General features: G+C 40.5%; 1 pseudogene; it reads left to right on the top strand.

Annotated features, from left to right (window-relative positions):
• Positions 1-4,577: 4,577 nt before the first annotated feature.
• LOC116591963 lies at positions 4,578-20,119 on the top strand (annotated as a pseudogene).
• The last annotated feature ends 5,610 nt before the right edge of the window (positions 20,120-25,729 follow it).

The raw sequence follows: 25,729 nt of genomic DNA, 5'->3' as shown, positions 1-25,729 counted from the left end.
AGTGGAGATCTCGTGTCTGCAGGTGTCCATGTGAAGTGCACTTGGTATAGACTGGGGGATACCTGGTGAAATCTTAGGGGTCCCAGAAACTTTCTTGTGCAACCTGTGGCTTCACCTTCAGTATCTACAGGATGAGCTGAGTCTGCCACTCTCCAGGGAAAGGGCTGCATGGGTCTAATATATTAGCTTTGTTGAAATAGCACAGGTTGGAGAACCAGGAGATATGAAAGTATAATTATCTCCAAAGGCAGAAGGACAGGACTGTTCCTGTTCTAGATTAAGCATGTTGCAGATCAAGCATACAGGAAAGAAGAATCAGGGAATACCTTCCTCTGCATTTCATTCCGTTCAGAACCTTAATGGATTGGATGATGCCCACTGGCCCAGAGACCATGGCTGTAAATACCAGTCTCTTCTGGAACATCACTATAGGCACCCACAGAAACAATATTTAACCTGGGCACCCATGACTTAATCACTTTGACACATAGACTTCACCATCACACAGAAACCTTCTGTAAATGTGGGCATCAGTATGCATCTTCTTAAATCAAACTCATTCTGAATATAGAGAAAATAACATGGTCATAATTTCACCTTATATGAAATAAGTATCCTGCATATAACCAAAACATGAAACCCCCTTCCAGAGGAGGAGATAAGGCTCTTGAGTGATGTTCACTCTTCTCCTCAATAAACTATAACTGAGCTATTATGTTATACAATTAAGAATTCTTAAATATACTGATCAAACAAAATGGTAAAAGAGACAGAGACTTCATTTCATCTGCTTCCCTGAATTTAGCTAGATAACTATCTAATCACTCAGCACATCTATGAGTTCAACCTGAGAGGTACGGGAAAAAACGCTGGAATTCTATAAAGAATTGTTTCTATAAAGAATTTGTTTCTAGAAGTGAAACAAAGGTGATATATCAGAAAATAAATAACAGGGGAGGGAACTTCAGAAAGCCAGCCAACATAAGTGATATAGCCTCTGATGGCAAAACCAGAACCTTTAGAAATCTGCTCCAGTGAGAGAAATTCCTGCTTGAAAGGTGCTCTTTGGTGAAGGGGGGTAGAATTTTAGGTGGGACTTGTGGTCTCAAGATCATGGAGATACAGACAAATGGGAATGCATGAATCTGCAGTGTTCCTCAGCACTGGAGCAGGGAAACTGGTTATGGTCTGAGAACTTGGGTGGGGCTCTCAGCTCAGTTCTCTATAAACCTGGAGCCCTGCCTGCTTTGGATGACAGATCTCAGTGTGGGGGAGGGATGTTGTAAATGCCAAAAAAAAAAAAAAAAAGTGGTGGCCCATCGCCATCCCAAAGGAGGGGAGGCTCAGGAGTGCACATGACCAGGTGACCACTCTCCGTGGGGCATCTTGAGGACAGAAAGTCACGACCCTCCACCTACCAGGAGAACTGGTGCAGGTGCACACCACAGTAGTCTAGACAGTGGCACATACAAAAGGGAACACCTCTTATCCCTGAGTGTTAACTGTAGAAAGGAGCTGGGATCATTCAGCTCCCAGGCTGGAGATCACCATATGGCTATTTTTATTCTCATCCTCTAAAGAGACTCAAATGCCTTCAGGGAAGAAAAGCTACATAGAAAAACTAGAATCAGCTTACACTGACACCGACCCCTGGCAAGGGGTGGTACAAATCCCCTGACACAGGGACACCTGAGAATCAGTGCATCAGGCCCCTCCCCCAGAAGAACAGCTGGAAAAACATGGAACACCGCGTGTACAGAGCACTCAGCACTGCACAACTCCAGTTCTAGGGGAAAATACTACATAGAATTTGAGGTTGTTTCTCATGATTCATTGCTATTTTAGTTTATAATTTTCTTTTTCTTTTCCCTTTTTTTTCCTTTTCAATGACTTTGTTATTTTAACAACTCTGTTTTAAAATCTTTTTTAACTAGAATTTGAACACAAACTTTTTATACATATATTCTTCATTTTTTGCTTACTTTCACTGTACTCAATTATTTTGTATATATGTAAGTTTTGTTTTCCTTACAATTTGGGGGTTTGGTTTCTTCTAAGCCACAGACCAAAATATTCACAAGACCAAGTGGATCCTCCTCTTTTGTCCACCCAGAAGTTTGTATTCTCTCTTCCACACCCAGCATTTTTGTCTGTTTGGTTCTGACCACTTCAGACTTCTCTACTGTGTAGTTTTCTTGCATTTGGATTGATATTTGTGCTTTTGTTCACTCATTCATCCACACTTCTCTGGGCAAAATGAATAGATAGAGGAATCCAAAGCAGAAGAAAGATGCAGAGGTAAAACTCTCTGCCTAGATGTAATCTATAAAATAAAATCGAAATTTTTTAAATAAATAAATAATTAAAACACCAAAAAAATGGGACAGCCACATACAGAGGAATGAAACTGGACCATTTCCTTACATCACACACAAAAATAGACAAAGTGGATTAAAGACCTCAATGTGAGACAGAAATCCATCAAAATCCTTGAAGAGAACACAGGAAACAACCTCTTCAACCTCAGCCACAGCAACATCATCCTAGAAACATTGGCAAAGGCAAGGGAAGCAAGGGCAAAACTGACCTATTGGGATTTCATCAAGATCAAACCTTTTGCACAGCAAAGGAAACAGTTAACAAAACCAAGAGACAACTGACAGAATGGGAGTCGATACTCACAAATAGCATATTGGATAAAGGGCTAGTATTCAAAATCTGTAAAGAAGTTATCAAACTCAAAACCTAAAGAACAAATAATTCAATCAAGAAATGGGCAGAAGACATGAACGGACATTTCTGCAAAGAAGACATCCAGATGGCCAACAGTTAAATGGTAAAGTGTTCCACATCACTCGGCATCAGGGAAATACAAATCAAAACCACAATGAGATACCACCTCACACTGGTCAGAATGGCTAAAATTAACAATTCAGGAAATGACAGATGTTGGCAAGGATGCAGAGAAAGGGGAACCCTCCTACACTGTTGGTGGGAATGCAAGCTGGTGCAGCCACTCTGGAAAACAGCATGGAAGTTTCTCAAAAACTTGGAAATAGAGCTACCTACAACCTAACAATCACACTACTCCCTATGACCCACCAATTACACTATTGGGTATTTACCTTAAATATACAAATACAGTGACCTGAAGCAGCATGGGTACTCAAATGTTTATAACAGCAATGTCCACAATAGCCAAAGTATAGGAAGAACCTGGATACCCATCAACAGAGGAATGGATAAAGAAGATGTGGTATATATACACAATGGAATACTATGCAGCCATCAAAAGAAATGAAATATTGCCATTTGCAATAATGTGGACAGAATTAGACTGTATTACACTGAGTGAAATCAGTCACTCAGAGAAAGACAATTATCAGATGATCTCCCTGATATGAGGAATTTGAAAGGCAGGGCAGGGGGTCATTGGGGGTAGGGAGGGAAAAAATGAAACAAGATGGGATCAGGAGGGAGACAAACCATAAGGGACTCTTAATCACACAAAACAAACTGAAGATTCCTGGGGGGTGTGGGAGTAGGGATAGGGTGGTTGGGTTATGGACATTGCAGAGGGTATGTGCTATGGTGACTGCTGTGAAATGTGTAAGCCTGATGATTCACAGAGCTGTACCCCTGGGTTAAATAATAAATGTTCAAGACAGCAACATGCTTGAATGTTCAAGGATTTGTGCAGAGCAAAAAAAAAAAAAAAAAAAAAAAAAATCCTACAAATAAAATTATATACAATAAAATTCTTCAAAATTAAAACTAGTCTAAGAAACATGAGAAAAGCCCATAGTTATGTGTCAACAGGTGAAGAAGGGAAAAGGAAAGAGGAATTCCAGAGAAAATACAGGAAGTTTTATGGAGAATTGATTTGTTCACTCTGGATAATGTTGAATCTGACACCCATGTCTATCTTATCACACTCTGCCTGTAAGCCATTCATTCCATTCAAGCACACTCACCAAAATTCTTACAAATAATCCCAGAGATGACTTGGGAGGAACACATAGACACTGAAATGTTAGAAAATACACCTACACAAACCCTGATGCTCTCTATATTTCAGAACAACATAGAAAGGAAGTAAAATCATCCCATCCCCATTACAGGAGGGATTTCCACATTCCTCACCAGCCTGCCCACTCTGTCCTCCAGGTGGTTCAGGGGACAGTATGTCCTGTGGAGATGAGCACAGGGTCACATACTGGGGCTCACTCTCACCCTGTGTGTGCTCTTGGACACCTCACAAAACCCTCTAAAATTCTGGGTGTAGGTTTTCATTTCATCATGGCGTAACATAACATCAATTCCACAACATTTATGTGAATATGTGAAAAGAAAGTAGCACATGTCCAAGTATATACTCTGGAAAGTTATATAATGAAAATCATTTTTTTTTCCAAAGTGGTCAAAACAACCAAAATGAAAGCAGTCAGATGTATTCTGGTCATTGCCCTTTATGGTCACATAGATCCCAAGCTGAATATATAGTCGGAGAACATGCAAATAGGGCCCACCCTCTGCTGGTTAAAAACAGCCCAAACCTGACTCTGCAGCTGGGAGAGGAGCCCCAGCACCAGGATTCCCAGGTGTTCCAGTCAGTGCTCAGGACAGGACACAGACAACTCACCATGGAGTTTGTGCTTGGCTGGGTTTTCCTTGTTGCTCTTTTAAAAGGTAATTCATGGTGAACAAGAGACGTTGAGGATGTGAGTAGATATGAGTGAAAGAAATCATGGCTGTGTGACACTTTCCTGACCATGATGTCTTATGTCTGCAGGTGTTCAGGGTGAGGTGGAGCTGGTGGAGTCTGGGGGAGACCTGGTGAAGCCTGGGGGATCCCTGAGACTCTCCTGTGCAGTCTCTGGATCCACCTTCAGTAGCTATGCCATGTACTGGGTTCGCCAGGCTCCAGGGAAGGGCTGCAGTGGGTCGCAATTATTGGCAGTGATGGAAGTAGCACAAGATACGCAGACTCTGTGAAGGGCCGATTCACCATCTCCAGAGACAACAGCAAGAACACGCTGTATCTGCAGATGAACAGCCTGAGAACCGAGGACACGGCCGTGTATTACTGTGCAACAGACACAGTGAGGGGACTGCAGTGCGAGCCCAGACACAAACCTCAAACTACAATGGTATCAGACCAGCAGAGGGTGCACACCACTCTCCAATTCTGTCTTTAAGCCCCAGGAGCAGGCACAGCTGGAGGATATGGGCAGGTTTCCTGTCAGGGTCTTTGGCATTCATGCCTTCAAGCTTTTTCCCCAAGGGAGCCTCTTTGAACACATGATTCTGTACTTAACTCTTCTCTCTCTGACTTTGAAAATTTGTTCTAATGGGAAAACAATTATACTAAAATGACAAAATACAGACTCACTCACATTGTTTTTTGCTGTCCCTAAATGCCAATGAATTACAAAAATCCTGATGTTCATCAACTGAACACTTACAGGAATCCCAGCTGCTCTCACTGTGCATCACGGGTCCACCCAGGTCAATGTGCAAACTTGATAGAAGCAGCATAACGTGCATGCTGGACATGAGACTATGGAGGCATCAACAAGCCAAATTAAAAGAAACGGTCTTGGTTTGGGAGTCACTGTCTGAAACAATGCTCACAGCATCAATGTTAGTGACAACATGGGAAAGCAGTGGAACCCCCTCCAGGTGTGATGTGCAGTCTGGACATTACACACACACATGCATAAACACACACACACACACACTCATGAGTATGAAACCTTTTTCACTTTGCACTAATTCCTCTGCAGCAAAAGTGGTCCTAAGACAAAAATACACAGCATACAGGAAGACCTCAAGGAGCAAGAAAAATCTGAAAGAAACACTCTAATGTTACACCTGAAGGAGCTAGAGAAGGTTGATGACTAAAGCCTAAATACAGGAGAAGGAAGCAAATAATAAAGATTAGAGCAGAAATAAATTATATAAAAACAAATGAAAACAAACAAACAAACAAAAAAACAAACAAACAGAATAGAACAAAAAAGCAAGGTCTGGTTTTTTTTTTTTTGGAAAAAAAAATAAAACAGGAACTTCTGCCTAGGTTTATCAAAAGGAAAAGAGAAAACCCGAAATAAATAATATCAGAAATCAATATGTTTCTCTGTAGAACAAACAGGGTTTTGGAGCGGTAGGAGGGGCAGAATGGGGAAACTCAGTGATGGGCAATGAGGACACATGATGGGTGAGCACTGGGTGTTACACACAAATAATGAGTTGTTAAACAGTACATCAAAAACTAGTTATGTACTATATGGTAGCTAGCTGAACATAATTTTAAAAAGGAATGTAAGGAGATAAAGTTGTGATAAAATAAATAATTAAAGCTAGAATTCTGGGAGAAACATTTCCCAATACAAATCCTGAAATTATAATCAAAATTTATGTTCAAACTAACATCTCAGGGGAGATATAAAATAATTTGTGACCAAAACAGGGCAATAGCTCTCAGGGTGTTGTGGCCCATGAAAGGACACTAGAGAGGCACCTGGCCGTGAAGTGGGAGCCACGCAAGAGGGTGCATGAGTGAGCCCATGGCTTGGTGCACAAAGTGGCTACATCCACAACAGCTCTCAGAATGATGTGACACCAGACAGGACACTGGGTCAGCACCCAGCATGACCTGGGAGGTGCAGAAGAGGGTGCACTCACGAGCCCACACCCACTAACAGTTGCAAAGTCAGAAAGCACGGAGACACTCATGTGTCTCTGGAACTTTCCCCAGAGAGTTGCAGTGGGCATCAATAATGCATGTATGGGGATTTGGGTACACATAGAGGTGGAGATGGATTGACCTGAGGTGGGGGTGGGGGTCCAGGCCACCACATTGTGGCTCTGGTCTGGAGATTCCCACATGTTTGCCATGTTTGCTCTGACCCTCTGAGGAGAAGCAGAAAGCCACCAGGGAAAAATAAAGAGACACAGGATCAGCCCCCATTCAGCCAATGACCCTGACAAGAGTAGGGCAACTCCAACAGGACAAAGATGCATGAGAAGCCAAGCAGCAGGCCCCTCCCCCAGAAGACAGACTGGAAGAACAGGTGAAGGATCAGGTTACTTCCCACAGGAACAGGAAACTCCAGCACCAGGGGAAATTACATAGGGAGCTCCAAGTGTTCCCTCAGGACTTGCTTATACTCAGGATAAAAGTTTACATTTCTTTTTTTCTTTTTTCTGTTGCTTGTTTTTCTTTTTTACCCTGTTCCCATTTCAAAGTCTTATTTCCCAACATCAGTTTCTAAGTTTCAAATCTTCATTTTATATATTTAAACCCCACATAATCCCATTTTTCCCTCTATTCTATTTATATATAAAATAAGTTCTGATTTCCTTAACATTTTCAAATATAGTGTCTTCTAACATATACCAAAAATCAATCAGGAACAGGGAGATCAAGGCAATTGGTGGAGGTTTATGCATTTAGCTGTGTATCTATAAAACTATTTTGAAAATCCATGAAATCAACCTGAGATGTAAGGATATATATGTGGATTCTACAAAAATTGGCTGTGTTTGACAAGATGTTTATTATACCAGCTCACTTTTTCATAGACCATTTCTAAGTTGTATTTTTACAAACCTATATTTTTGACAGGTATATGATTTATTTTAGCAAGCTGTTCACTCTACTCAGTTTTACCTTTTGATATATTCATCTTTTAATTTTCTAGTGATTTTGAGATTTAGTGTCCTCTAACATACAGATCAAAATTCACCCAGGAACAACTGAAGCACTCTATTTTGCCCAAAATGAAAGTTACAGTCACTCTTTACTTGCCCTCTTTTTTATTTTCTACTCTCTATATATTTTATATATAATTTTTAAATTTTTTTCGATGTTTTTAACTTTAATTCTTTTCAGTGTTCCAAGATACATTGTTTATTCACCACACCCAGTGATCCATGCAATATGTGCCCTCCACAATACCCACCACCAGGCTCAACTAACCTTCCACCCTCCTCCCTTGCAAAACCCTCAGTTTGTTTCTCAGAGTCCACAGTCTGTCATGGTTAGTCTCCCCCTCCAATTTCCTCCAACTCCCTTCTCTCCAGTTCCTCATGTCCTCCATGTTATTCCTTATGCTCCACAAATAAGTGAAACAATATGATAATTGACTCTCCCTGCTTGACTCATTTCACTCAGCATCATCTCTTCCAGTCCCATCCATGTTGCTACAAAAGTTGGGTATTCATCTTTTCTGATGGAGGCATAATACTCCATAGTGTATATGGACCACATCTTCCTTATCCATTTGTCCATTGAAGGGAATCCTGGATCCTTCCACAGTTTGGCGACTGTGGTCATTGCTGCTATGAACATTAGGGTACACATGGCCCTTCTTTCACTACATCGGCATCCTTGGGGTAAATACCCAATAGAGCAATTGCAGAATCATAGGATAGCTCCATTTTTAATATCCTAAGGAATCTCCACACTGTTTTCCAAAGTGGTTGCACCAACTTGCATTCCCACCAACAGTGTAAGAGTGTTCCCCTTTCTCCACATCCTCTCCAACACACGTTGTTTACTGTCTTATTAATTTTGTTTATTCTAACTGGTGTTAGGTGGTATCTCAATGTGGTTTTGATTTCAATCTCCCTGGTGGCTAGTGATGATGAATATTTTTTCATGTGTCTGTTAGCCATTTGTATGTCTTCATTGGAGATGTGTCTGTTAGTGTCTTCTGCCCATTTTTTGACAGGATTATTTGTTTTGTGTGGGTTGAGTTTGAGGAGTTCTTTATAGATCCTGGATATCAGCACTTTGTCTGTAATGTCATTTGCGAATATCTTCTCCAATTTCATGGGTTTCCTCATTGTTTTGTTGATTGTTTCCTTTGCTGTGCAGAATTTTTTGATCTTGATGAAGTCCCAAAAGTCACTTTTGCTTTTGTTTCATTTCCCTTTGGAGAAATATCTTGAAAGAAGTTGTTGTGGCTGATATTGAAGAGGTTACTGCCTATGTTCTCCCATATGATTCTGATGAATTTCTGCCTCAGGTTGAGGTCTTCTATACATTTGGAGTTTATCTTTGTGTACGGTGTAAGAGAATGGTTGAGTTTCATTCTTCTACATGTAGCTGTCCAATTTTCCCAGCACCATTTATTGAAGAGACTGTCGTTTTTCCGCTGTATATTTTTTTCCTGCTTTGTTGAAGATTATTTGACCATAGAGTTCAGAGTCCATATCTGGGCTCTCTACTCTGTTCTACTGGTCTATGTGTCTGGTTTTGTGCCAGTACCATGCTGTCTTTGTGATCACTACTTTGTAGTAAAGCTTGAAATCAGGCAACGTGATGCCCCTAGTTTTGTTTTTATTTTTCAATGTTTCCTTAGCTATTCAGGGTCTCTTCTGATTCCATACAAATTTTAGGATTATTTGCTCCAGCTCTTCAAAAAATGCCAGCAGAGTTTTGATAGGAATGGCATTGAAAGTTTAGATTGCTCTAGGCAGTATAGACATTTTAACAATCTTTACTTTTTGGATCCATGAGCATGGAATGGTCTTTGATCTTTTTGTGTCTTCTTCATGTCTTTCATGAGTGTTCTGTAGTTCCTCGAGTACAGACCCTTTACCTCTTTGGTTAGGTTTATTCCCAGGTATCTTATGGTTTTGGTGTTATAGTAAATGGAAATTGTATAGTAAATTGATTCTCTAATTTCCCTTTCTATATTTTCATTGTTAGTGTATAAGAAAGCAACTGATTTCTATACATTGATTTTTGTATCCTGCCACATTACTGAATTGCTGTATGAGTTCTAGTAGTTTGGGGGTGGAGTCTTTTGGGTTCTCCATATAAAGTATCATGTCATCTGCAAAGAGAGAGAATTTTACTTCTTCATTGTCAATTTGAATACCTTTTATTGCTCTTTGTTGTCCGATTGCTCTTGCTAGGACTTCTAATACTATGCTGAACAAAAGTGGTGAGAGTGGGCAACCTTGCCGTGTTCCTTGTCTCAGCGGGAAGGCTGTCAACTTTTCCCCATTGAGAATGATATTTGCTGTGTGTTTCTCATAGATACCTTTTATGGAGTTGAGGAATGTTCCCTCTATCCCTATACTTTGAAGCGTTTTTATCAGGAATGGATATTGTATCTTGTCAAATGCTTTTTGGAGAGGACCATGTGGTTCTTCTCTCTTCTCTTGTTGATTTGTTCTGTAACATTGATTGATTTGTGAATGTTGAACCATCCTTGCAACCCAGGGATAAATCCTACCTTGTCATGTTGGATAATCTTTTTAATGTGCTGTTGGATCCTATTATGTAGGATCTTGATGAGAATCTTAGCATCCATTTTCATCAGGATAATGGCCTGAAATTCTCCTTTTTGGTGGGGTATTTGCCTGGTTTGGGGATCAGGATATTTATAAATAGAGTCTGGAAGATTTCCTTCTGCTTCAATTTTTTTTTTAAACATCTTCAGGAGAATAGGTATCATTTCTTCTTTGAAAGTTTGGTAGAATTTCCCCAGGGAATCTGTCAGGTCCTGGGCTTTTGTTTTATGGGAGGTTTTTGATCACTGCTCTAATCTCAACACAAAAGAAGGGAAATAATCAAAATTTAAAAATCAATGAATGTGATAGAAACTACAGATACAGAGGAACTACAGATACAGTGGAACACATCAACGAACCTAGAAGCTGGTTGTTGAAAGAATCAATAAGATTTATAAACCATTGGTCAAATTAATCCAAAAGAAAAGAGAGAGGACCCAAGTTAATAAAACTATGAGTGAAAAGGGAGAAATCACGACTATCACCAGGGAAATAGAAACAATTATCAGAAATTATTATTGACAATTATATGCCAATAAATTAAGAAACCCAGATGAAATGGATGCATTTCTGGAAACCTATAAACTTTCAATATTGAATCAGGAAGAAATTGACAACTTGAATAGACCAACTGCTGTTTTAATGTAGAAAACCCATTGAATATTATCAAATTAGCATATTATTTTGCAGTAAGTGACTGTTGCCACTGAGGTCCCTGCACATAATCTCAACCAACAAGTCACTCAGAGAAGAAAGCTTTTGTCAGCAATGAGACACCACTTTGAGCAGGAAGTCAGAGGTGCTCCAATAGGACAGAATGGCAGGGATATTGTCAGCAGCACTCAGTATCCCAGCACAGCAGACGCTGCTGCATTGTGAATGGATTGGCTGGATGCCAGTGTTCTTGATGCACAGGATCCTTTCAGGAATGGAAACTACTGGATCTGGAAACAGAACACAAGTTCTCTGATCACCCTGTGGGGTCAAAGGGACTGATCTACAACAACCTAAATTGAGGTTGATCAGAAGTGCACCTGAAACTGAATTTCTCCATCTTGTCATTTTCTCTAAGATTCTACCCTCTCTTGTGTGTTGCAAAAGTCAGTTATGTTCCCTCCTCCTGAAAGTAACAGCTTTATGTACAAGAGATCATATAGTGTTGAGGGTGCTTCAGAGAGGTCTCTGGTGTGTGTTGTGTGTTCTCTGCTGTTCCGTTTTAGCTGGATTTTCCTTCAGGCCAGTTGTCTACAGAGCCTCTCCTTGCCTGCAGTGGGCAGCGTTCAGTCCTTGGCGGGAATTTGTGGAGTTTTAAGTAGGTGTGCTCTGCTGAGCTTCTTAAATGCGACCTGATAGCACTTCCTTAGAACTGAGGCTCTGCAGAATTCCCTGGTCAGGAGATGTGGAGTGTGCAAATTGCAGCCACTCTGGAGAACAGGATGTAGATTCCCTAAATACTTACAAGTTGAATTACACTATGATCCAGCAATCACATGACTGGATATTTATCCAAAGAGTAGTTCACATATATTTACCCAAAAGACTAGTTCTCAGAGAACCTCACACCCCTATATTACCAGCAGCATTATTTACAATAGCCAAACTATGGAAACAGCCCATGTGTCCACTCATTGATGAATGATAAAGAGGTGGTATATGTAGAGAGAGTGGAATGTTACTCACTCATAAAAAAGAATGAAATCTTGCTATTTCCAATGACTTGGATGGAGCTAGAGTTTTATGGTAAGTGTATAACTCAGTGAAAGACAAATACCATATAAATTCACTCATATGTTGAATTTAAGAAACAAAATACATGATGAAAGGGGGAAAAGGGAGATAAAACAAGAAACACACTCTTAACTACAGATAACAAACTGACGGTTACCAGAGGGGTGGCAGGTGGAGGTGGGTTATGTAGGTTCTGGTCTTGTTAAATATGCCCTTTGATAAATAACTGTAATTGAAATAAAAACTTAAAAAATAACGGCAAACGGGGATTGTGTTCATTCTCCTGAACTTCACAACATACCACAGAAGGATTTTTCCATTAAACAAAGCTGATCTTATTCAGGGATTTACTAATTACCACTTCTGTGAAACTGAATGGTTAACAAACTACCAAGATCCACATTACTGAACTCCTATTGCTATAAAGTGACTCATTCTGAAAAACATAACTAATCCTTAGATTTTTTAAGGTTTTATAGCTTGTAGGTTTAGGAAGTCACTTGCTTATTTTTTTTAATTTATTTTTTATTTATTTTCAGGATAACATTATTCATTTTTTTCTTTTTTTATTAATTTATTTATTTTCAGCATAACAGTATTCATTATTTTTTCACCACACCCAGTGCTTCATTCAATCCATGCCCTCCCTAATACACAGGGCATAGGGAAGTTCTGTTTTTAATTTCTTGAGGAATCTCCACACTGTTCTCCAAAGAGGCTGCACCAACTTGCATTCCCACCAACAGTGGAAGAGGGTTCCCCTTTCTCCACATCCCCTCCAACACATGTTGTTTCCTGTCTTGCTAATTTTGGCCATTATAACTGGTGTAAGGTGATATCTCAATGTGGTTTAATTTGAATCTCCCTGAGGGCTAGTGATGATGAACATTATTTCTTGTGTCTAATAGCCATTTGTATGTCTTTATTGGAGAAGTGTCTGTTCATATCTTCTGCCCATTTTTTGATATGATTGTCTGTTTCGTGTGTGTTGAGTTGGAGGAGTTCATTATAGATCCTGGATATCAACCTTTTGTCTCTACTGTTATTTGCAAATATCTTCTCCCATTCCGTGGGTTGCCTCTTTGTTTTTTTGACTGTTTCCTTTGCTGTGCAGAAGCTTTTGATTTTGATGAAGTCCCAAAAGTGCATTTTCACTTTTGTTTCCTTTGCCTTTGGAGACTATCTTGAAAGAAGTTGCTGTGGCTGATATTGAAGAGATTACTGCCTATGTTCTCCTCTGGGAGTCTGATGGATTCCTGTCTCACGTTGAGGTCTTTTTTCCATTTTGAGTTTATCTTTGTGTATGGTGTAAGAGAATAGTCGAGTTTCATTCTTCTACATATAGCTGCCCAGTTTTCCCAGCACCATTTATTGAAGAGACTGTCTTTTTTCCACTGTATATTTTTTCCTCTTTTGTCGAAGATTAATTGACTAAGAGTTGAGGGTCCATATCTGGGCTCTCTATTCTGTTCCACTGGTCCATGTGCCTGTTTTTATGCCAGTACCATGCTGTCTTGGTGATCACAGCTTTGTAGTAAAGCTTGAAATCGGGTAACATGATGCCCCCAGTTTTATTTTTGTTTTTCAACATTTGCTTAGCGATTCGGGGTCTCTTCTGATTCCATACAAATTTTTGTATTATTTGCTCCAGCTCTTTGAAGAATACCAGTGGATTTTTGATCGGAATGGCATTAAAAATATAGATTGCTCTAGGCACTATAGACATTTTAACAATGTTTATTCTTACGATCCAAGTGCATGGAATGGTCTTCGATCTTTTTGTGTCTTCTTCAATTTCTTTCATGAGTGTTCTGTAGGTCCTCAAGTACAGATCCTTTACCTCTTTGGTTAGGTTTATTCCCAGGTATCTTATGGTTCTTGGTGCTATAGTAAATGGAATCGATTCTCTAATTTCCTTTTCTGTATTTTCATTGTTAGTGTATAAGAAAGCCACTGATTTCTGCACATTACTTTGTATCCTGCCACGTTGCTGAATTGCTGTATGAGTTCTAGTAGTTTGGGGATGGAGTATTTTGGATTTTCCATATAATGAATCATGTCATCTGCGAAGAGAGAGTTTGACTTCTTCATTGCCAATTCGGATACGTTTTATTTCTCTTTGTTGTCTGATTGCTGTTGCTAGGACTTCTAATACTATGTTGAACAAGAGTGGTGAAAGTGGGCATCCTTGTCGTGTTCCTGATCTCAAAGGGAAGGCTGCAAGCTTTTTCCCATTAAGGATGATATTTGCTGTGGGTCTTTCATAGATTTGATGAAGTTCAGGAGTGTTCCCTCTATCCCTATACTTTGAAGCATTTTAATCAGGAACGGATGCTGGATTGTGTCAAATGCTTTTTCTGCATCAATTAGGAGGACCGTGTGGTTCTTCTCTCTTCTCATATTAATTTGTTGTATCACATTGATTGATTTGCGAATGTTGAAGCATCCTTGTAGCCCAGGGATGAATCCCATCTCGTTATGGTGGATAATCTTTTTAATGTGCTGATGGATCCTGTTGGTTAGGATCTTGTTGAGAATCTTAGCATCCATATTCATCAGTGATATTGGTCTGAAATTCTCCCTTTTTTGGTAGGGTCTTTGCCTGGTTTGGGGATCAGGGTAATGCTGGCTTCATAGAAACAGCCTGGAAGTTTCCTTCTGCTTCAATTTTTTGAAACAGCTTCAGGAGAATAGGTGTTATTTCTTCTTTGAAAGTTTGGTAGAATTCCCCAGGGAATCCGTCAGGTCCTGGGCTCTTGTTTTCTGGGAGGTTTTTGATCACTGCTTCAACCTCGTTACTAGATATCAGTCTATTCTGGTTGGCGATTCCTTCCGGTTCAATTTTGGTAGTTTATAGTTTTACAGGAATGCATCCATTTCATCTAGGTTGCTAAGCTTATTGGCATATAACTGTTAGTAATAACTTCTGATAATTGTTTCTACTTCCTTGGTGTTCGTTGTGATCTCTTTCTTTTAATTCATAATTTTATGAATTTGGGCTTTCCCTCTTTTCTTTTGGATTATTGTGGCCAATGGTTTATCGATCTTATTGATTCTTTCAAAAAACCAGCTTCTAGTTTCATTGATACCTTCTACTGTATCTCTGGTTTCTACCTCATTGATCTCAGCTCTAATCTTGATGATTTCCCTTCTTATTTGTTGAGTTGGTTTGATTTGTTGTTGATTCTCCAGTTCTTTAAGGTATAGAGACAGCTGGTGTATTCTGGATTTTTCAATTTTTTTGAGGGAGGCTTGGATGGCTATGTATTTCCCCCTTAGGACCGCCTTTGCTGTATCCCATAGGTTTTGGACCAAAGTGTCTTCATTCTCATTGGTTTCCATGAATTGTTTCAGTTCTTCTTTGATCTCCTGGTTGATCCAAGCATTCTTAAGCAAGGTAGTCTTTAGCTTCCAGGTGTTTGAGTTCCTTCTGAACTTTTCCTTGTGATTGAGCTCCAGTTTCAAAGCATTGTGATCTGAGAATATGCAGGGAATAATCTCAGTCATCTGGTATCAGTTGAGTCCTGATTTGTGACTCAGTATGTGGTCTATTCTTGAGAAAGTTCCATGTGCACTTGAGAAGAATGAGTATTTTGTTGTTTTAGGGTGGAATGTTCTGTCTATATGTATGAGGTCCATCTGGTCCAATGTGTCATTCAATGCTCTTGTTTCTTTATTGATTTTCTGCTTCGATGATCTGTCTATTTCTGAGAGAGGCATGTTAAGTTCTCCACCGATTAGTGTATTCATATCAATATGACTCTTTATCTTGATTAACAGTTTTGTTAAGTAATTGGCTGCTCCCATATTGGGAGCATAAATATTTACAATTGTTAGATCATCTTGGTGGATAGTCCCTTTAAGAATGATGTAGTGTCCTTCTGTATCCCTGACTACAGTCTTTAGTTTAAAATCTAATTTATCTGATATGGGAATCGCTACCCCGGCCTTCTTTTGAGGCCCATTGGCATGAAGAATGCTTCTCCATCCCCTCTCTTTCAGTCTGTTTGTATCTTTAGGTTCAAAATGGGTCTCTTGTAGACAACATATGGATGGGTCCTGTCGTTTTATCCAATCTGTAACCTTGTGCCATTTGATGGGCACATTTAGGCCATTCACCTTGAGAGTGATTATTGATAGATACGTTTTTATTGACATCGAGTTAGCTTTGAAGTCTTTCTTTCTGTAGATTGTCTCTATATTTCTGTTCAATGCTATTCTTAGGATATTTCCTCTTTTATAGAATCCCCCTTAATATTTCCTGCAGTGTCAGCTTGGTGGTTGCATAGTCTTTTAAGCCTTGCCTGTCTTGGAAACTCTTTATCTCTCCATCCATTTTGAATGTCAGTCTTGCTGGGTAAAGCAGTCTTGGCTGCATGTTCTTTTCATTTAGTGCCCTGATTATATTTTGCCAGCCTTTTCTGGCTTGCCAGGTCTCCGTGGACAGGTCTGACATTATTCTGATGGGCTTCCCTCTGTAAGTAAAGAGCCTCTTCCCCTAGCAGCTTTCAAGAGATTATACCTACAATTATAATTCCTCAATTTGACTATCAGGTGTCATGATTTTTTTTGGAATGTATAATCTTGGGTGGAGACTATTCAGCCTCTAGTACATGAACGCTGGTTCCATTCACGAGATTGGGAAATTTTTCATGAAGGACTTGTTCCACTATATCTTCTAGACTTCTTTCTTTCTCCTCCCCCTTGGGGAGTCCAATTATTCTGAAGTTGGAACGCTTCATGGCATCATTTATTTCCCTGATTCTTTTTTCGTGGTTTCTAAGCTGTTTGTTCTAGGCTTCCTCCTGATCCTTTCTATCTGTTTGTCTTCCAGATCACTAATTCTATCTTCTGCCTCAGTTACCCTAGCTTTGAGAGAGTTTAGATTAGATTGGAACTCATTGAGAGCATTGTGAACCTCAGCCCTGGTAGCTTTCAGCTCCGCCCTAACATTGTGAACATCATCTCTCATCGCTTTCAGCTCGGCCCTAATCAATTCCGTTTGGTCATCCATGGCTTTCTCCACCCTAGCTATGGCCTGGATAATTGTTAGTCTGAATTTTCTTTCCAACATATTGTCTATGTTGATAGCCATGAGCTCTGTTGCAGAAGTTCCATCCTCTGTATTTTTCTTCTGTTGGGCATTCCTCCCCCTAGTCATTTTGGTGGGAGATGACTGAGCAGATGTAGCTGGATGTATCAACCATGGTGCAGTCAAGGTGCACCCTGGAACACTTCTGAGCAACCAGGATTCCCCACCCAAATAGGAGAAAAAAGAAAAGAAAAAGAAAGAGAAAAATAAAAGAGAGAGAGAGAGAGAGACAGGAAAAAAAGGGAAGGTGAAAGAGAAGGTTCAGCCCAGATGGGACCCAAGGTAGGATTTATGAAGCAGACAAACAAAAAGACTGATAAAAGTATATGACAAGAGAAAAAAATATATATATATGCAAATAAAGGAAGAACCTCGTCAAAAATAACCCCAAGTGTAAGATTATATGCTATCAGGACAAACACAAAAACACAGAAACACTGGTGGATGAAGAAGATGGGAGAGTGGTTATAAATTCTCAGTGTGTGCGAGGAAGGTTGTTTTGATTCTTCCTGGATGTATCTTGATATCTTTGTTAAAGACTCAACTTTCCTAAGATAAAGTGGATTAAAAATTGGTTTACCTATAGGGGTAGTATTGTTTGGGGAAAGGGGATTACTTTTTTTTAATTAATTTTTTTATTTTTTTATAAACATATATTTTTATCCCCAGGGGTACAGGTCTGTGAATCACCAGGTTTACACACTTCACAGCACTCACCAAAGCACATACCCTCCCCAATGTCCATAACCCCACCCCCTTTCTCCCAACCCCCCTCCCCCCAGTAACCCTCATTTTGTTTTGTGAGATTAAGAGTCACTTATGATTTGTCTCCCTCCCAATTCCATCTTGTTTCATTGATTCTTCTTCTACTCACTTAAGCCCCCATGTTGCTTCACCACTTCCTCATATCAGGGAGATCATATGATAGTTGTCTTTCTCTGCTTATTTCGCTAAGCATGATATGCTCCAGTTCCATCCATGTTGTCGCAAATGGCAAGATTTCATTTCTTTTGATGGCTGCATAGTATTCCATTGTGTATATATACCACATCTTCTTGATCCATTCATCTGTTGATGGACATCTAGGTTCTTTCCATAGTTTGGCTATTGTGGACATTGCTGCTATAAACATTCGGGTGCACATGCCCCTTTGGATCACTACGTTTGTATCTTTAGGGTAAATATCCAATAGTGCAATTGCTGGGTCATAGGGCAGTTCTATTTTCAACATTTTGAGGAACCTCCATGCTGTTTTCCAGAGTGGCTGCACCAGCTTGCATTCCCACCAACAGTATAGGAGGGTTCCGAAAGGGGATTACTTTGAAGTTTAACTCTATATGAATATTAGAAGATAAAATAAAAAGGAATAAACTAGACTAAACTAAACTAAAATTTAAAAAAAGGAATTCAAAAAATAGAAGTGCAAAAGAAAAACATAGGTGTATGTATCAAAATGTTCAGGTTAGAAGGGTATTATGGAATTTTGATGTACTGTACAGCTCACTGTGATGGTAAATAGGTTAAAAAAAAAAAAAAAAAAAGAACCGGAATAGTGGTAACGAGTGAAAAATAAAAGTTTTCCTATGAAGTAGTGGTTGTTCTCTTGTAGTCCTTTTTTTTTTTTTTTCTTGGTTTGTTTTCTGGGGGAGGGCCTGCCAGGTGGGTTGTCAGTCAATGATGTTCCCTGAGTTAAAGTCCTCCCGCCCCCCTCAAGGGGGTGGGCTCTGAGGAAACTGGTTTTTTTCGGGCTTTTGTTCTCTGGCGGTTTTTATGTTTGTTCCCTTTTTTTTCTCTCACCTTGACCGCTTTTTTTTTTTTTTTTTTTTGAGTTATATATTTTTTAATTTATTTATTTTCAGAAAAACAGTATTCATTATTTTTTCACCACACCCAGTGCTCCATGCAATCCGTGCCCTCTATAATACCCACCACATGGTACCCCAACCTCCCACACCCCCGCCTTGACCGCTTTTGATGGTTTTTGTAGTTTTAGAGGAAAACAAGCTGCACCCTGATCTCCCTCTCAGAGAGAAGCCTCAGTCTGGCTGCAAAGCCTAAATAAGTTCCCCACTGGCTGCTGGCAGAGCAGGTTCCAAGTCGAGGTCCCTGGGGATGCAGGATCTTTTGCTTGTACCCAAAGCCAAGGCAATGGCGGCTGTCTGGGAGCTCCAGACCGCCAGAGAGGTTCCAAGCAGCAATCGCACACTGAGATTTTCCCACTAGCTGGGGCTTGGAGTGCCTGGTCTTTCTGGGTCTAAGAGTGTCCGGCTTGCGTGCACCTCTTTCAGGAGTGGCTATGGGTCGCGCGCGCATCTCAGGCACTGAGAACGGGGCAAATGCACGAGGTTGGGCTTTTGCGCACCTCTGTCAGGAGAGAGATTGGGACGCACGTCTTAGGCTCTGAAACAATGGCGCGGGTCAAAGAGCGCCGGCTAGGCCTTTGTAACTCTCTCAGGGGAGTATGAGGGACCTGCGCGCGTATCTCAGGCTTTGTAGCACGACTCGCACGTGGCTCCCATCCCTTCACAGGAGCTAGAACCCACCACATTCTCGGGCGCGCTGGTGGCTTAGGGACCAAGACCTGGTTTCTCCGCTATGCTCTCTCTGCCTCAGCGCCAGGGGAGGCTGTCCTGGAACCAGGGACTTAAGCCCCTGCCCCTAGCCTCCCCTATTCCCACAATTCCCCCCCTCCCCCGCGATCCTTTGCTTTTTTGGAGTGCTTTCAACCAGTCTCCAAGTTAATGCTGGTCCGCAGACGCAGGGCACTCTTGCTCCTATTGGGTATTACTTTCCAACCAGTCGCCTCTGGTGGCTCCGTCCCCCTTTTGTTTATCTTCCGATATCAGTCCTCCATTCTCACTCTGCTTTGCCTGCCCACTGGCGTCTTCTGCCCCTGTAGAGATCTAGAAGTGTATAATCCTACATCTCAGGCTGATTTCATGGGTGTTCAGAGTGTTCTGGTAGATAACCAGCTCACTTTAGGGGACCACTTGAAACAGTGTCTCATACTTCTCCACCATCTTCTCCCCCTCCTTTAATTGAATTTAAATTACAGAAATAAAATAAAATAAAACCTTCAGGCTCAAAAAAACAAAACAAAAAAAAAACAAGAAAATCAAAGAACAAAAAAAAATTCCAACATCAGATGGTTTTCTCTATGGAAGATAAATATTTAAAGAAAAATTAAGGCTAATACACTACAATCTCTTCCAAAAAACTGATGAGAAATAAATATGCCCCAATTCATTGTATGACACCAGCATTACTTCAACACCAAAGCCAGGCAAGGACCACACAAGAAGGGAAAGTTCAGGTTATTATCTCCCATGAACATACCTGCAAAAATCCTGGCCGACTGAACACAAATGCACACTGAAATGATCGTACATGGTGACTTAGCGTGAATCATCCCTCTGATGCAAGGTTCCTTCAACACACACAGATCAATAAATGGGACAAACTGCATCAACAGAGTGAAGGATTGAATCTACATCATCCTCTGCATCGATGCCTAAAACCGTTTGAAAAAATTCAACACATGTTTATCACTTAAAAATCTCAATTACTGAAAAACAGAAGGAAATTACTTCCACATAATCATGGTCATATATGAAAAGCCTAATACACCTGACACAATATTCAACAGTGAAAACATGATGCCTTTCCTTGTCACATCCAGGCAAGATTGCTCATCCTTACCATAAGGATTCAACATGGTATCATGAAGGAGAATAAAATGTGCAATCCCAGTGTGTCATCTGGTCCCTGGGTTATTGTGAATGAAATTCACTTGAGAACATGCCAGTGAACAGACAGACTGAGCCTCCTTTGCCCACTAACAGCAAGAAACAAATCTGTGGGAAAGTTCTCTTCCCTGTACCAGGAGGGGAAAACCATCCTCAGCCACACAACAAGGACCTTGGGACCCATAACACTGTGCAAATAAATCTTGTTCGTTCTTCACTAATTTACTAACCCAAACCCAAATCTTTGCATCAAATCTTCACAAATCCAATGCTTGGTTATCTAAGAGGCACAAGTCCTGCCTACTTTGGTCATTCTCTAGGTGGCATATTTTTGGGAGCTTATTGCACATGCAACCTGAAATTCATTTTCCCCTTAGACCTGGTCTATGTCCATTGAGTTATTAGGCCAAAAACCCAGAAGAAAAGAAGGGAAAACTTTCTGGCCCTCACCTGGAAAACCTTTGCAAAGAGATTGGCAGTAAAAAAATGAAAGATATTAAAATCAATAGACAAGAAGAAAAAACTATTTGTCTCCATACAACATGGTCTTATAAATAGTCAAAGCCCACAAACTTCGTAAAAGAAAAATCTTAGATTTTTTTTTAATGATTTCAAGGAAACTTCAGCATACAAAATCAAAATGCAAAATAAAGCAATGCTTCCATACATTAACAAGAAATTATCTAAAATAAAATTAACAAAATAATTTCATTTACGCTGGTGACCATAAATAAAATAATTAGGACTAAACATCATTAAAGGGGTAAAATAATTTATAATCAGTCTACATTAATGAAAGACTTTTTAAAATGCACAAATAAATGATAAGAAAACTCCGTGGAAAAAATCGACAAGGTAAGAAGCAGTAAATGTTGGAGAAGTTACAGGGAAAAGGGATCCCTCTTACACTGTAGGTGGGAATGTACATTGGTAAAGCCAGTTTGGAAATCAGTGTGGAGTTTCCTCAAAAAATTAAAAATAGAGCTACACTCCATGGTGAATAAAATAAAACACATAACAAGATAAAAAAATTAAAAATAGAGATAAATAAATACATAAATATTTAAAAAAGAGAGCAACCTATGATCCAGCCATTGCACTACTGGGTATTTATCCCATGATACAGATGTAGCGGAAAAAAGGGACTACATGCATTCTAATGTTCATAGCAGGATTGTTCACAATAACCAAACTGTGGAAAGAGCCAAGATGCCCTTCGATGGATGAACGGATTAAGAAGATGTGGTCCATATATACAATAGAATATTACTCAGCCATCAGAAAGGATGAATACTGAGTTTTTGATTCAACATGGATAGCAGTGGAGGAGATTATGCTGAGTGAAATAAGTCAAACATAGAAAGCCAATTGTCATATGATTTCACTTATTTGTGCAACATAAGGAATACCATGGAGGACATTAGCAGAAGGAAGGGGTGAAGGGGAGAAATCAGAGTGACAGATGAACCATAAGAGACTACGGACTCCAGGAAACAAACTGGGTGTTTTAGAATGGAGGAGGGTAGGGGATGGATGAGCCTGGTGGTGGGTATTAAGGAAGGCACAGGTCGCAAAGTGCATTGGGTGTTACACAAAAAACAATGAATCAAAAACTAATGATGTGCTATATAGTGAGTAACATAGCAAAACAATTTTTAAAATGCTGTAATAGGAAAAAGAAGAAAAGACAATTCTGTTCTTATGTTAAAATACTACATACTGACACAGTGCCATCTAAACAAAGTGATCTACAAACAATGGAATCTTTGTTTTTAACTTGTAAAGAATTGAACCTACTTCTGGTGCTAAGAATATACTCAGAGTATATGCAAATAGGGTCTTCCTTCCTCTGAATAAAACTGCCCCTATCGGACCATGCAGCTGGGAGAGGAGCCCCAGGCCTGGCATTTCTACCTGTCCACATTCACTGAGCAGGACAGAACACAGAGAACTCACCAGAGTTTGTGCTTGGCTGGGTTTTCCTTGTTGCTCTTTTAAAAGGTAATTTCTGGAGAACAAAAGAAATTGAGGATGTGAGTGGATATGAGTGAGAGAAACCATAGGGGTGTGACAAATTCCTGACTGGAATGTCTTGTGTCTACAGGTGTCATGTGCTAGGTGCAGCTTGTGGAGTCTGGGGGAGACCTGATGAAGCCTGGGGGTTCCCTGAGACTCTCCTGTGCAGCCTCTGGATTCACCTTCAGTAACTATGACATGAACTGGGTCTGCCAGGCTCCAGGGAAGGGGTTACAGTGGGTCGCAGTTATTTGGGATGATGGAAGTAAAACATACTATGCAGACTCTGTGAAGGGCTGATTCACCATCTCCAGAATCAATGGCAAAAACATGCTGTATCTGCAGATGAATAGCCTGAGAGCCAAGGACACGACCTTACTGTGTGAAGGACACAGTGAGGGGCTCTCAGTGTGAGCCCAGATACAAACCTCAAACTGAAAGAGTATCAGACCAGCAGAGGGTGCACACTACTCACCAATTCTGTCTTTACTCCCAGGAGCAGGTGCAGATGGAAGCTATGGCAGGTTTCCTGTCAGGGTCTGGGGTTTCCTCTCCATAGAGCAGTTTCCTCAAGGGAGCCTCCTTGACATTATTCTGTGCTTACCTATTCACTCTCTGACTTAGAAACTTAGTTGTAGCAGGAAGACAAATATACTAACAAGCACAAAATACAGAGTCAAGTATATTAGTTAACTCTTGTCCTTAAATACCAATAAATTACAAATATCCTGATGCAGGTAACAAAACCTTTAAAGTAATCACAGTGGTACTCACTGTGGATCACAAAAACCTCCAGCAGAGCCAGATGATCACACACACAGACACATACACACACACACACGAGTATAAAACCTCTATCACAATCATGTAATTTCTCTGAAGCAAAAGTGGTCCTAAGACAGAAATACACAGCATACAGGAAGACTTCAAGAAGCAAGAAAGATATCAAATAAACCACAAACATTACACCTAAAGGGGCTAGAAAAAAATCAACTGAGACCTGTATATAGCAGAAGGAAGGAAATAGCAAGATTAAAGCAGAAGTAAATTATATAGAAACTAGGAAACAACAGAAGAGGTGAAAGAAACCAGGGTCTCATTCATTTTTTATAAATCAATTAGCCAAGGGGACAAGACGGGATAGTGGGAAAGTAGGAGGAGGCGCCGTTTCAACCTGTACCCTAAAGTGAGCTGATTACCTACCAAAGAACTTCAATCACCCATGAAATCAGCCTGAGATCAGAATTACGCATGTCTGGATCTCTACAGGGGCAGAAGATGCCAGTGGGCAAGTAAAGCAGATTGGGAATGTCAGACTAATATCTGAAGATAAGCGAAAGGGGGAGGGAGCAACCAGAGGCAACTGGTTGGAAAGTAATACCCCAATACGTCTGGGGACCAGCATTAACTTGGAGTCTGGTTGAAAGCACTCAAAAAGAGCAAAGGATCATGGGGAGAAATTGTGGGAATCAGGCCAGTAGGGTAAAGGGCTTAAGACCCCGGACCAAGGAGAGACACCTCTGGCCCTGAACTAGAGAGAGTGTGGTGGAGAAACCAGGTCTTGGTCCCTGAGCCACCAGCACTCCCGAGAACATATGGGGTCTGGCTCCCCTGAGTGGCTGGGAGCCTCGCCAGACAGCAGAACACCTCACCGTGGTATCAGAGTCTGAGACGCGCAAGCCCCATACCCTCCCTTGAGAGAGGTGTGCGCAGGCACCAGCCTGGTGCTCTCGACCCAGAAAGACCAGGCACTCCCAGCCCAGGCCATCGGGAAAATCTCAGTGTGCGATCACTGCTTGGATCCTCTCTGGCGGTCTGGAGCTTCCCAGACAGCCGCCACTGCCATGGTTTTGGGTACAAGCACTAGATCCTGTGTCCCCAGGGACTGCGACTTGGAACCTGCTCTGCCAGCAGTCCAGGGGGAACTTATGTACTCTGGGGCACCTAGAGGGGAACAGACTGAGCTTCTCTTTTAGAGAGAGGTTGGGATGCAGTTTGTTTTCCTCTAAACCTCCAAAAACCATCAAAAGCTGTCAAGGAGAGAGAAAACAAGTGAACAAACATCAAAACCTCCAGAAAACAAAAGCCTGAAAAACCGGTTTCCTCAGAGCCCACCCCCTTGAGGGGGGCAGGAGGACTTAACTCAGGGAACATCATTGACTGAAAACCCACGTGGCACGCCTCTCCCCCAGAAAACCAACCGGGTGGGGGGAAGATGACAAGAGAACAAACACCACTACTTCATAGATACAACTTTTATTTTAACTGGTTTCCACTATTTTGGTTCATTTTTTAATATAGATAATTTTTTACATGTTTTTTTTTTAATTTTTTATTTTTTATAAACATATATTTTTATCCCCAGGGGTACAGGTCTGTGAATCACCAGGTTTACACACTTCACAGCACTCACCAAAGCACATACCCTCCCCAATGTCCATAACCCCACCCCCTTCTCCCAACCCCCCTCCCCCCAGCAACCCTCAGTTTGTTTTGTGAGATTAAGAGTCACTTATGGTTTGTCTCCCTCCCAATCCCATCTTGTTTCATTGATTCTTCTCCTACCCACTTAAGCCCCCATGTTGCATCACCACTTCCTCATATCAGGGAGATCATATGATAGTGTCTAGAACGTATATAGATAATTTTTTAACCTATTTACCATCACAGTGAGATGTCCAGTACATCAAATTCCATAAGAAACTTTTAACCTGAACATTTTGATACATATACCCGTGTTTTTCTTTTGCTTCTCTATTTTTTTTTTAATTTTTTAAAATTTTTTATTTCTTTTCAGCATAACAGTATTCATTGTTTTTGCACCACACCCAGTGCT

This window comes from Mustela erminea, chromosome 5 (assembly GCF_009829155.1).
Source record: "Mustela erminea isolate mMusErm1 chromosome 5, mMusErm1.Pri, whole genome shotgun sequence".
NCBI classification, from domain to species: domain Eukaryota; kingdom Metazoa; phylum Chordata; class Mammalia; order Carnivora; family Mustelidae; genus Mustela; species Mustela erminea.
This window is presented reverse-complemented; position numbering and strand designations above follow the sequence as displayed.